This window comes from Bombina bombina, chromosome 7 (assembly GCF_027579735.1).
Source record: "Bombina bombina isolate aBomBom1 chromosome 7, aBomBom1.pri, whole genome shotgun sequence".
Taxonomy (NCBI): Eukaryota; Metazoa; Chordata; class Amphibia; order Anura; family Bombinatoridae; genus Bombina; species Bombina bombina.
Genome location: NC_069505.1, coordinates 395007871 through 395019395, shown reverse-complemented (window position 1 = coordinate 395019395; position 11525 = coordinate 395007871). Strand labels below are relative to the sequence as shown.

General features: G+C 43.8%; 1 protein-coding gene across 1 annotated transcript in view; it reads left to right on the top strand.

Moving 5' to 3' along the window:
* Positions 1-308: 308 nt before the first annotated feature.
* Positions 309-11525, top strand: part of MST1 (macrophage stimulating 1) — a 193495-nt gene continuing 182278 nt past the window's right edge. Inside the window, exon 1 of the mRNA XM_053721135.1 lies at positions 309-465. The gene's annotated coding sequence lies outside the window, so the exon portion shown is untranslated. The remainder of the gene's footprint in view (positions 466-11525) is intronic.

Here is an 11525-nt window from a genome sequence, read left to right as displayed (position 1 = left end):
TTCACTTTAACACATCCTAAATATTCATTTGGATTATTTTTTTACATTTTTTCCTTTTTCTTTTCTCCTGTTAAGTGTAGTCAGTCCACGGGTCATCCATTACTTATGGAATATTTCTCTTCCTAACAGGAAACTGCAAGAGAATTACCCAGCAGAGCTTACTATATAGCTCCTCCCCTCACCTGTCATACTCAGTCATTCTCTTGCAGCCTAACTAGATAGGAAGCTGTGAGAGATCTGTGGTGTTTTTTTAACTTAGTTTATTTCTACAATCAAAAGTTTGTTATTTTTAAATGGCACTGGAGTGTGCTGTTTATTCTCAGGCAGCTTTAGAAGAAGAATCTGCCTGGGTTTTTTTCTATGGTCTTAGCAGACGTAACTAAGACCCACTGGCTGTTCTCATCTGAGGAGTGAGGTAACTTCAGAGAAGGGGAATAGCATGCAGGGTCCCCCTGCAACAAATAGGTATGTGCAGTAAATTATTTTCTGAGGAATGGAATTGACTGAGAAAATATTGCTGATGCCATTGTAAAGTAAGTTCAGCCTTAAATGCAGTGATAGCGACTGGTATTAGGCTGATGAGTGTGTGTGTGTGCACTGAATGTATTTTCTAAGGAATGGAATTGACTCTGAAAATACTGTAAATACTGAAATAATGTATGAGCCTTAACTGCAGTAAAAGCGACTGGTAGCAGGCTTATTAATAATAATACATAACTTTCAGATGTATGTTTAAAACGTTTACTGGCATGTTAATCGTTTTTTGTGAGGTACTTGGTGATAAAACTTATTGGGGCTTGATTTTTACCACATGGCCATTTTTGTTTTCTGCATAGAAACAGTTTCTGAGCTTCCCCACTGTTGTAATATGAGTGGGAGGGGCCTATTTCTCCAACATAGGTGTGTCCGGTCCACGGCGTCATCCTTACTTGTGGGATATTCTCTTCCCCAACAGGAAATGGCAAAGAGCCCAGCAAAGCTGGTCACATGATCCCTCCTAGGCTCCGCCTACCCCAGTCATTCTCTTTGCCGTTGTACAGGCAACATCTCCACGGAGATGGCTTAGAGTTTTTTAGTGTTTAACTGTAGTTTTTATTATTCAATCAAGAGTTTGTTATTTTAAAATAGTGCTGGTATGTACTATTTACTCTGAAACAGAAAAAAGATGAAGATTTCTGTTTGTATGAGGAAAATGATTTTAGCAACCGTTACTAAAATCCATGGCTGTTCCACACAGGACTGTTGAGAGGAATTAACTTCAGTTGGGGGAACAGTGAGCAGTCTCTTGCTGCTTGAGGTATGACACATTCTAACAAGACGATGTAATGCTGGAAGCTGTCATTTTCCCTATGGGATCCGGTAAGCCATGTTTATTAAGATAGTAAATAAGGGCTTCACAAGGGCTTATTAAGACTGTAGACTTTTTCTGGGCTAAATCGATTCATATATTACACATATTTAGCCTTGAGGAATCATTTAATCTGGGTATTTTGGTAAAATTATATCGGCAGGCACTGTTTTAGACACCTTATTCTTTAGGGGCTTTCCCTAATCATAGGCAGAGCCTCATTTTCGCGCCGGTATTGCGCACTTGTTTTTGAGAGGCATGACATGCAGTCGCATGTGTGAGGAGCTCTGATACATAGAAAAGACTTTCTGAAGGCGTCATTTGGTATCGTATTCCCCTTTGGGCTTGGTTGGGTCTCAGCAAAGCAGATACCAGGGACTGTAAAGGGGTTAAAGTTAAAAACGGCTCCGGTTCCGTTATTTTAAGGGTTAAAGCTTCAAAATTTGGTGTACAATACTTTTAAGGCTTTAAGACACTGTGGTGAAATTTTGGTGAATTTTGAACAATTCCTTCATATTTTTTCGCAATTGCAGTAATAAAGTGTGTTCAGTTTAAAATTTAAAGTGACAGTAACGGTTTTATTTTAAAACGTTTTTTGTACTTTGTTATCAAGTTTATGCCTGTTTAACATGTCTGAACTACCAGATAGACTGTGTTCTGAATGTGGGGAAGCCAGGGTTCCTTCTCATTTAAATAAATGTGATTTATGTGACAATGAAAATGATGCCCAAGATGATTCCTCAAGTGAGGGGAGTAAGCATGGTACTGCATCATTCCCTCCTTCGTCTACACGAGTCTTGCCCACTCAGGAGGCCCCTAGTACATCTAGCGCGCCAATACTCCTTACTATGCAACAATTAACGGCTGTAATGGATAATTCTATCAAAAACATTTTAGCCAAAATGCCCACTTATCAGCGTAAGCGCGACTGCTCTGTTTTAGATACTGAAGAGCATGACGACGCTGATGATAATGGTTCTGAAATGCCCCTACACCAGTCTGATGGGGCCAGGGAGGTTTTGTCTGAGGGAGAAATTTCAGATTCAGGGAAAATTTCTCAACAAGCTGAACCCGATGTGATTACATTTAAATTTAAGTTGGAACATCTCCGCGCTCTGCTTAAGGAGGTATTATCCACTCTGGATGATTGTGAGAATTTGATCATCCCAGAGAAACTATGTAAAATGGACAAGTTCCTAGAGGTCCCGGGGCTCCCAGAAGCTTTTCCTATACCCAAGCGGGTGGCGGACATTGTAAATAAAGAATGGGAAAGGCCCGGTATACCTTTCGTCCCTCCCCCCATATTTAAAAAATTGTTTCCTATGGTCGACCCCAGAAAGGACTTATGGCAGACAGTCCCCAAGGTCGAGGGAGCGGTTTCCACTTTAAACAAACGCACCACTATACCCATAGAAGATAGTTGTGCTTTCAAAGATCCTATGGATAAAAAATTAGAAGGTTTACTTAAAAAGATGTTTGTTCAGCAGGGTTACCTTCTACAACCAATTTCATGCATTGTCCCTGTCACTACAGCCGCGTGTTTCTGGTTCGATGAGCTAGTAAAGGCGGTCGATAGTGATTCTCCTCCTTATGAGGAGATTATGGACAGAATCCATGCTCTCAAATTGGCTAATTCTTTCACCCTAGACGCCACTTTGCAATTGGCTAGGTTAGCGGCTAAGAATTCTGGGTTTGCTATTGTGGCGCGCAGAGGTTATCTTCTGGAATTCAAGGGGCTTCCCCCAAGGGGGAGGTTCCACAGGTCTCAGTTGTCTTCAGACCACATAAAAAGACAGGCATTCTTACATTGTGTAGAAGACCTGTTAAAAATGGGAGTGATTCATCCTGTTCCATTAAGAGAACAAGGGATGGGGTTCTACTCCAATCTGTTCATAGTTCCCAAAAAAGAGGGAACGTTCAGACCAATCTTAGATCTCAAGATCTTAAACAAGTTTCTCAAGGTTCCATCGTTCAAAATGGAAACCATTCGAACAATTCTTCCTTCCATCCAGGAAGGTCAATTCATGACCACGGTGGATTTAAAGGATGCGTATCTACATATTCCTATCCACAAGGAACATCATCGGTTCCTAAGGTTCGCATTCCTGGACAAGCATTACCAGTTCGTGGCGCTTCCTTTCGGATTAGCCACTGCTCCAAGGATTTTCACAAAGGTACTAGGGTCCCTTCTAGCGGTGCTAAGACCAAGGGGCATTGCAGTAGTACCTTACTTGGACGACATTCTGATTCAAGCGTCGTCCCTTCCTCAAGCAAAGGCTCACACGGACATAGTCCTGGCCTTTCTCAGATCTCACGGATGGAAAGTGAACGTGGAAAAGAGTTCTCTATCTCCGTCGACAAGAGTTCCCTTCTTGGGAACAATAATAGACTCCTTAGAAATGAGGATTTTTCTGACAGAGGCCAGAAAAACAAAACTTCTAAACTCTTGTCGGATACTTCATTCCGTTCCTCTTCCTTCCATAGCGCAGTGCATGGAAGTGATAGGTTTGATGGTAGCGGCAATGGACATAGTTCCTTTTGCGCGCATTCATCTAAGACCATTACAACTGTGTATGCTCAGTCAGTGGAATGGGGACTATACAGACTTGTCTCCGAAGATACAAGTAAATCAGAGGACCAGAGACTCACTCCGTTGGTGGCTGTCCCTGGACAACCTGTCACAAGGGATGACCTTCCGCAGACCAGAGTGGGTCATTGTCACGACCGACGCCAGTCTGATGGGCTGGGGCGCGGTCTGGGGATCCCTGAAAGCTCAGGGTCTTTGGTCTCGGGAAGAATCTCTTCTACCGATAAATATTGTGGAACTGAGAGCGATATTCAATGCTCTCAAGGCTTGGCCTCAGCTAGCGAGGGCCAAGTTCATACGGTTTCAATCAGACAACATGACGACTGTTGCGTACATCAACCATCAGGGGGGAACAAGGAGTTCCCTGGCGATGGAAGAAGTGACCAAAATCATTCAATGGGCGGAGATTCGCTCCTGCCACCTGTCTGCAATCCACATCCCAGGAGTGGAAAATTGGGAAGCGGATTTTCTGAGTCGTCAGACATTGCATCCGGGGGAGTGGGAACTCCATCCGGAAATCTTTGCCCAAATCACTCAACTGTGGGGCATTCCAGACATGGATCTGATGGCCTCTCGTCAGAACTTCAAGGTTCCTTGCTACGGGTCCAGATCCAGGGATCCCAAGGCGACTCTAGTAGATGCACTAGTAGCACCTTGGACCTTCAAACTAGCTTATGTATTCCCGCCGTTTCCTCTCATCCCCAGGCTGGTAGCCAGGATCAATCAGGAGAGGGCGTCGGTGATCTTGATAGCTCCTGCGTGGCCACGCAGGACTTGGTATGCAGATCTGGTGAATATGTCATCGGCTCCACCATGGAAGCTACCTTTGAGACGAGACCTTCTTGTTCAAGGTCCGTTCGAACATCCGAATCTGGTCTCACTCCAGCTGACTGCTTGGAGATTGAACGCTTGATCTTATCAAAGCGAGGGTTCTCAGATTCTGTTATTGATACTCTTGTTCAGGCCAGAAAGCCTGTAACTAGAAAAATTTACCACAAAATTTGGAAAAAATATATCTGTTGGTGTGAATCTAAAGGATTCCCTTGGGACAAGGTTAAGATTCCTAAGATTCTATCCTTCCTTCAAGAAGGATTGGAAAAAGGATTATCTGCAAGTTCCTTGAAGGGACAGATTTCTGCCTTGTCTGTGTTACTTCACAAAAAGCTGGCAGCTGTGCCAGATGTTCAAGCCTTTGTTCAGGCTCTGGTTAGAATCAAGCCTGTTTACAAACCTTTGACTCCTCCTTGGAGTCTCAACTTAGTTCTTTCAGTTCTTCAGGGGGTTCCGTTTGAACCCTTACATTCCGTTGATATTAAGTTATTATCTTGGAAAGTTTTGTTTTTGGTTGCAATTTCTTCTGCTAGAAGAGTTTCAGAATTATCTGCTCTGCAGTGTTCTCCTCCTTATCTGGTGTTCCATGCAGATAAGGTGGTTTTACGTACTATACCTGGTTTTCTTCCAAAAGTTGTTTCTAACAAAAACATTAACCAGGAGATAGTCGTGCCTTCTCTGTGTCCGAAACCAGTTTCGAAGAAGGAACGTTTGTTGCACAATTTGGATGTTGTTCGCGCTCTAAAATTCTATTTAGATGCTACAAAGGATTTTAGACAAACATCTTCCTTGTTTGTTGTTTATTCTGGTAGAAGGAGAGGTCAAAAAGCAACTTCTACCTCTCTCTCTTTTTGGATTAAAAGCATCATCAGATTGGCTTACGAGACTGCCGGACGGCAGCCTCCTGAAAGAATCACAGCTCATTCCACTAGGGCTGTGGCTTCCACATGGGCCTTCAAGAACGAGGCTTCTGTTGATCAGATATGTAGGGCAGCGACTTGGTCTTCACTGCACACTTTTACCAAATTTTACAAGTTTGATACTTTTGCTTCTTCTGAGGCTATTTTTGGGAGAAAGGTTTTGCAAGCCGTGGTGCCTTCCATTTAGGTGACCTGATTTGCTCCCTCCCTTCATCCGTGTCCTAAAGCTTTGGTATTGGTTCCCACAAGTAAGGATGACGCCGTGGACCGGACACACCTATGTTGGAGAAAACAGAATTTATGTTTACCTGATAAATTACTTTCTCCAACGGTGTGTCCGGTCCACGGCCCGCCCTGGTTTTTTAATCAGGCCTGATAATTTATTTTCTTTAACTACAGTCACCACGGTATCATATGGTTTCTCCTATGCAAATATTCCTCCTTAACGTCGGTCGAATGACTGGGGTAGGCGGAGCCTAGGAGGGATCATGTGACCAGCTTTGCTGGGCTCTTTGCCATTTCCTGTTGGGGAAGAGAATATCCCACAAGTAAGGATGACGCCGTGGACCGGACACACCGTTGGAGAAAGTAATTTATCAGGTAAACATAAATTCTGTTTTTAGCGCTTTTTTGCACAGTAAAAATTCAGTCACAATCTGTCTACTTCATCCTCCATGATCCAGATCGTCTCTAGAGAGCTCAGGGGTCTTCAAAATCCATTTTGAGGGAGGTAATCAGTCACAGTAGTCCTGTGACAGTGTATTTGACTGTGAGAAAAACGTTAATTATATAATTGTTATCCGTTTTTGGGTACTAAGGGGTTAATCATCCATTTGCTGGTGGGTGCAATCCTTTGCTAACTTAATACATTTACTGTGAAAATTTGGTTGCTATAACTATTTTTGTTCATTGTTATTTCAACTGTGTCAGTTTTTCTGTGCTTCTTAAAGGCACAGTAACGTTTTTTATATTGCTTGTAAATTAATTTTGAAAAGTATTTCCAAGTTTGCTAGTCTCATTGCTAGTTTGTTTAAACATGTCTGACTTAGATGAATCTCTTTGTTCACTATGTTTTAAGGCCAATGTGGAGCCCAATAGAAATTTGTGTACCAATTGCATTGATGCTACTTTGAATAAAAGTCAATCTTTACATGTAAAGAAATTATCACCAGACGACGAGGGGGAAGTTATGCCGACTAACTCTCCTCACGTGTCAGTACCTGCGCCTCCCGCTCAGGAGGTGCGTGATTTTGTGGCGCCAAGTACATCAGGGAGGCCCTTACAAATCACTTTGCAAGACATGGCTACTGTTATGACAGAAGTATTATCTAAGTTGCCAGATTTAAGAGGCAAGCGCGATAGCTCTGGGTTAAGGATAGAACGCGCGGATGAGATGAGAGCCATGTCAGATACTGCGTCACAGTTTGCAGAACGTGAGGACGGAGAGCTTCATTCTGTGGGTGACGGATCTGATCCAGGGAGACTGGATTCAGAGATTTCCAATTTTAAATTTAAGCTAGAGAACCTCCGCACATTGCTAGGGGAGGTATTAGCGGCTCTGAATGATTGTAACACGGTTGCAATTCCAGAGAAATTGTGTAGATTGGATAAATACTATGCGGTACCGGTGTATACTGACGTATTTCCTATACCAAAAAGGCTTACAGAGATTATTAGCAAGGAGTGGGATAGACCTGGTGTGCCTTTTACCCCTCCTCCCATATTTAGGAAAATGTTTCCTATTGACGCCACCACACGAGACTTATGGCAGACGGTCCCTAAGGTGGAGGGAGCAGTTTCTACTTTAGCTAAGCGTACCACTATCCCGGTGGAGGATAGTTGTGCCTTTTCAGATCCAATGGATAAAAAATTAGAGGGTTACCTTAAGAAAATGTTTGTTCAACAAGGTTTTATTTTACAGCCCCTTGCATGCATTGCGCCTGTCACTGCTGCGGCAGCATTCTGGTTTGAGTCTCTGGAAGAGGCCATTCGCTCAGCTCCATTGGATGAAATAATGAACAAGCTTAAAACACTTAAGCTAGCTAACGCATTTGTTTCTGATGCCGTTGTGCATTTAACCAAACTTACGGCTAAGAACTCCGGATTCGCCATCCAAGCACGTAGAGCGCTATGGCTTAAATCCTGGTCAGCTGACGTGACTTCTAAATCTAACTTGCTTAATATTCCTTTCAAAGGGCAGACCTTATTCGGGCCCGGCTTGAAAGAAATTATTGCTGACATTACGGGAGGTAAGGGCCATGCTCTACCTCAGGACAGGGCCAAATCAAAGGCCAAACAGTCTAATTTTCGTACCTTTCGTAACTTCAAGGCAGGAGCAGCATCAACTTCCTCCGCTCCAAAACAGGAAGGAGCTGTTGCTCGTTACAGGCAGGGCTGGAAAGTTAACCAGTCCTGGAACAGGGGCAAGCAGGCCAAGAAACCTGCTGCTGCCCCCAAGACAGCATGAAGAGAGGGCCCCCTATCCGGAAACGGATCTAGTGGGGGGCAGACTTTCTCTCTTCGCCCAGGCTTGGGCAAGAGATGTCCAGGATCCCTGGGCGTTGGAGATCATATCCCAGGGATATCTCCTGGACTTCAAGACTTCTCCTCCACGGGGGAGATTTCATCTTTCAAGGTTATCAGCAAACCAAACAAAGAAAGAGGCGTTTCTACGCTGTGTACAATACCTCTTACTAATGGGGGTAGTCCACCCAGTTCCGCAGACGGAACACGGGCAGGGATTCTATTCAAATCTATTTGTGGTTCCCAAAAAAGAGGGAACCTTCAGACCAATCTTGGACTTAAAAATCCTAAACAAATTTCTAAGAGTTCCATCATTCAAAATGGAGACTATTCGAACCATCCTTCCCATGATCCAAGAGGGTCAGTACATGACCACGGTGGACTTAAAGGATGCCTACCTTCACATACCGATTCACAAGGACCATTACCGGTATTTGAGATTTGCCTTCCTAGACAGGCATTACCAGTTTGTAGCTCTTCCCTTCGGATTAGCTACGGCTCCAAGAATCTTTACAAAAATTCTAGGATCACTTCTGGCGGTACTAAGACCGCGAGGCATAGCGGTGACTCCGTACCTAGACGACATTCTGATACAAGCGTCAAGTTTTCAAACTGCCAAGTCTCATACAGAGATAGTTCTGGCATTTCTGAGGTCGCATGGGTGGAAGGTGAACGTGGAAAAGAGTTCTCTATTATCACTTACAAGAGTTCCCTTTCTAGGGACTCTTATAGATTCTGTAGAGATGAAAATTTACCTGACAGAGGCCAGGTTATTAAAACTTCTAAATGCTTGCCGTGTCCTTCACTCCATTCCACACCCGTCAGTAGCTCAGTGCATGGAAGTAATCGGCTTAATGGTAGCGGCAATGGACATAGTACCATTTGCACGCCTGCATCTCAGACCGCTGCAATTGTGCATGCTAAGTCAGTGGAACGGGGATTACTCAGATTTGTCCCCCCTACTAAATCTGGATCAAGAGACCAGAGATTCTCTTCTATGGTGGCTCTCTCGGCCACATCTGTCCAAGGGGATGACCTTTCGCAGGCCAGATTGGACGATTGTAACAACAGACGCCAGCCTTCTAGGCTGGGGAGCAGTCTGGAATTCCCTGAAAGCTCAGGGATTATGGACTCAGGAGGAGAAACTCCTCCCAATAAATATTCTGGAGTTAAGAGCAATATTCAATGCTCTCCTAGCTTGGCCTCAGTTAGCAACTCTGAGGTTCATCAGATTTCAGTCGGACAACATCACGACTGTGGCTTATATCAACCATCAAGGGGGAACCAGAAGTTCCCTAGCGATGTTGGAAGTCTCGAAGATAATTCGCTGGGCAGAGTCTCACTCTTGCCACCTGTCAGCGATCTACATCCCAGGCGTGGAGAACTGGGAGGCGGATTTTCTAAGTCGCCAGACTTTTCATCCGGGAGAGTGGGAACTTCATCCGGAGGTCTTTGCTCAACTGGTTCGTCGTTGGGGCAAACCAGATCTGGATCTCATGGCGTCTCGTCAGAACGCCAAGCTTCCTTGTTACGGATCCAGGTCCAGGGACCCGGGAGCGGTGCTGATAGATGCTCTGACAGCCCCTTGGGTCTTCAACATGGCTTATGTGTTTCCACCATTCCCAATGCTTCCTCGTTTGATTGCCAAGATCAAACAGGAGAGAGCTTCGGTGATTCTGATAGCGCCTGCGTGGCCACGCAGGACCTGGTATGCAGACCTAGTGGACATGTCGTCCTGTCCACCGTGGTCTCTGCCTCTGAGACAGGACCTTCTAATTCAGGGTCCTTTCAAACATCCAAATCTAATTTCTCTGAGGCTGACTGCATGGAGATTGAACGCTTGATTCTATCAAAGCGTGGTTTCTCGGAGTCGGTTATTGATACCTTAATACAGGCTAGGAAGCCTGTTACCAGAAAAATTTACCATAAAATATGGCGTAAATATTTACATTGGTGCGAATCCAAGAGTTACTCATGGAGTAAGGTTAGGATTCCTAGGATATTGTCCTTTCTACAAGAGGGTTTAGAAAAGGGCTTATCTACTAGTTCGTTAAAGGGACAGATTTCTGCTCTGTCTATTCTTCTACACAAACGTCTGGCTGAAGTTCCAGACGTTCAGGCTTTCTGTCAGGCTTTAACTAGGATTAAGCCTGTGTTTAAGTCTGTTGCTCCGCCGTGGAGCTTAAAGGGACAGTCTACTCAAAATTAAACTTTTATGATTCAGATAGGGCATGCAATTTAATCAACTTTCCAATTTACTTTTATCATCAAATTTGCTTTGTTCCCTTAGTGGTATTTTTGAAAAGCTAAACCTAGCTAGGCTCAAACTGATTTCTAAACAGTTGAAAACCGCCTCCTAGCTCAGAGCATTTTGAAAGTTTTTCACAGTTAGACTGTGCTAGTTCACATGTGTCATATAGATAACATTGTGCTCACTCCCGTGAAGTTATTTAGGAGTCTTCCCTGACTGACTACACTGCATGTCTGTCAAAGGCACTTAGATAAGGAGGCTGTCTGCAAAGGCTTAGATACAAGGTAATCACAGAGGTAAAAAGTATATAAATATAACTGTGTTGGTTATGCAAAAACGGGGAATGGGTAATAAAGGGATTATCTATCTTTTTAAATAACAAAAATGTTGGTGTAGACTGTCCCTTTAAACTTAGTTCTTAATGTTCTTCAAGGCGTTCCATTTGAACCCCTTCATTCCATTGATATCAAGTTGTTATCTTGGAAAGTTCTGTTTTTGATGGCTATTTCCTCGGCTCGGAGAGTCTCTGAGTTATCTGCCTTACATTGTGATTCTCCTTATCTGATTTTCCATTCAGACAAGGTAGTTCTGCGTACTAAACCTGGGTTCTTACCTAAGGTAGTTACTAACAAGAATATCAATCAAGAGATTGTTGTTCCATCTCTGTGTCCTAACCCTTCTTCAAAGAAGGAACGACTTTTGCATAATCTGGACGTAGTCCGTGCCCTGAAATTCTATTTGCAGGCAACTAAGGATTTTCGTCAAACTTCTTCCCTGTTTGTCGTTTACTCTGGACAGAGGAGAGGTCAAAAGGCTTCGGCTACCTCTCTCTCTTTTTGGCTTCGTAGCATAATACGATTAGCCTATGAGACTGCTGGACAGCAGCCTCCTGAAAGGATTACAGCTCATTCTACTAGAGCTGTGGCTTCCACCTGGGCCTTTAAAAATGAGGCCTCTGTTGAACAGATTTGCAAGGCTGCAACTTGGTCTTCGCTTCACACTTTTTCAAAATTTTACAAATTTGACACTTTTGCTTCCTCGGAGGCTGTGTTTGGGAGAAAGGTA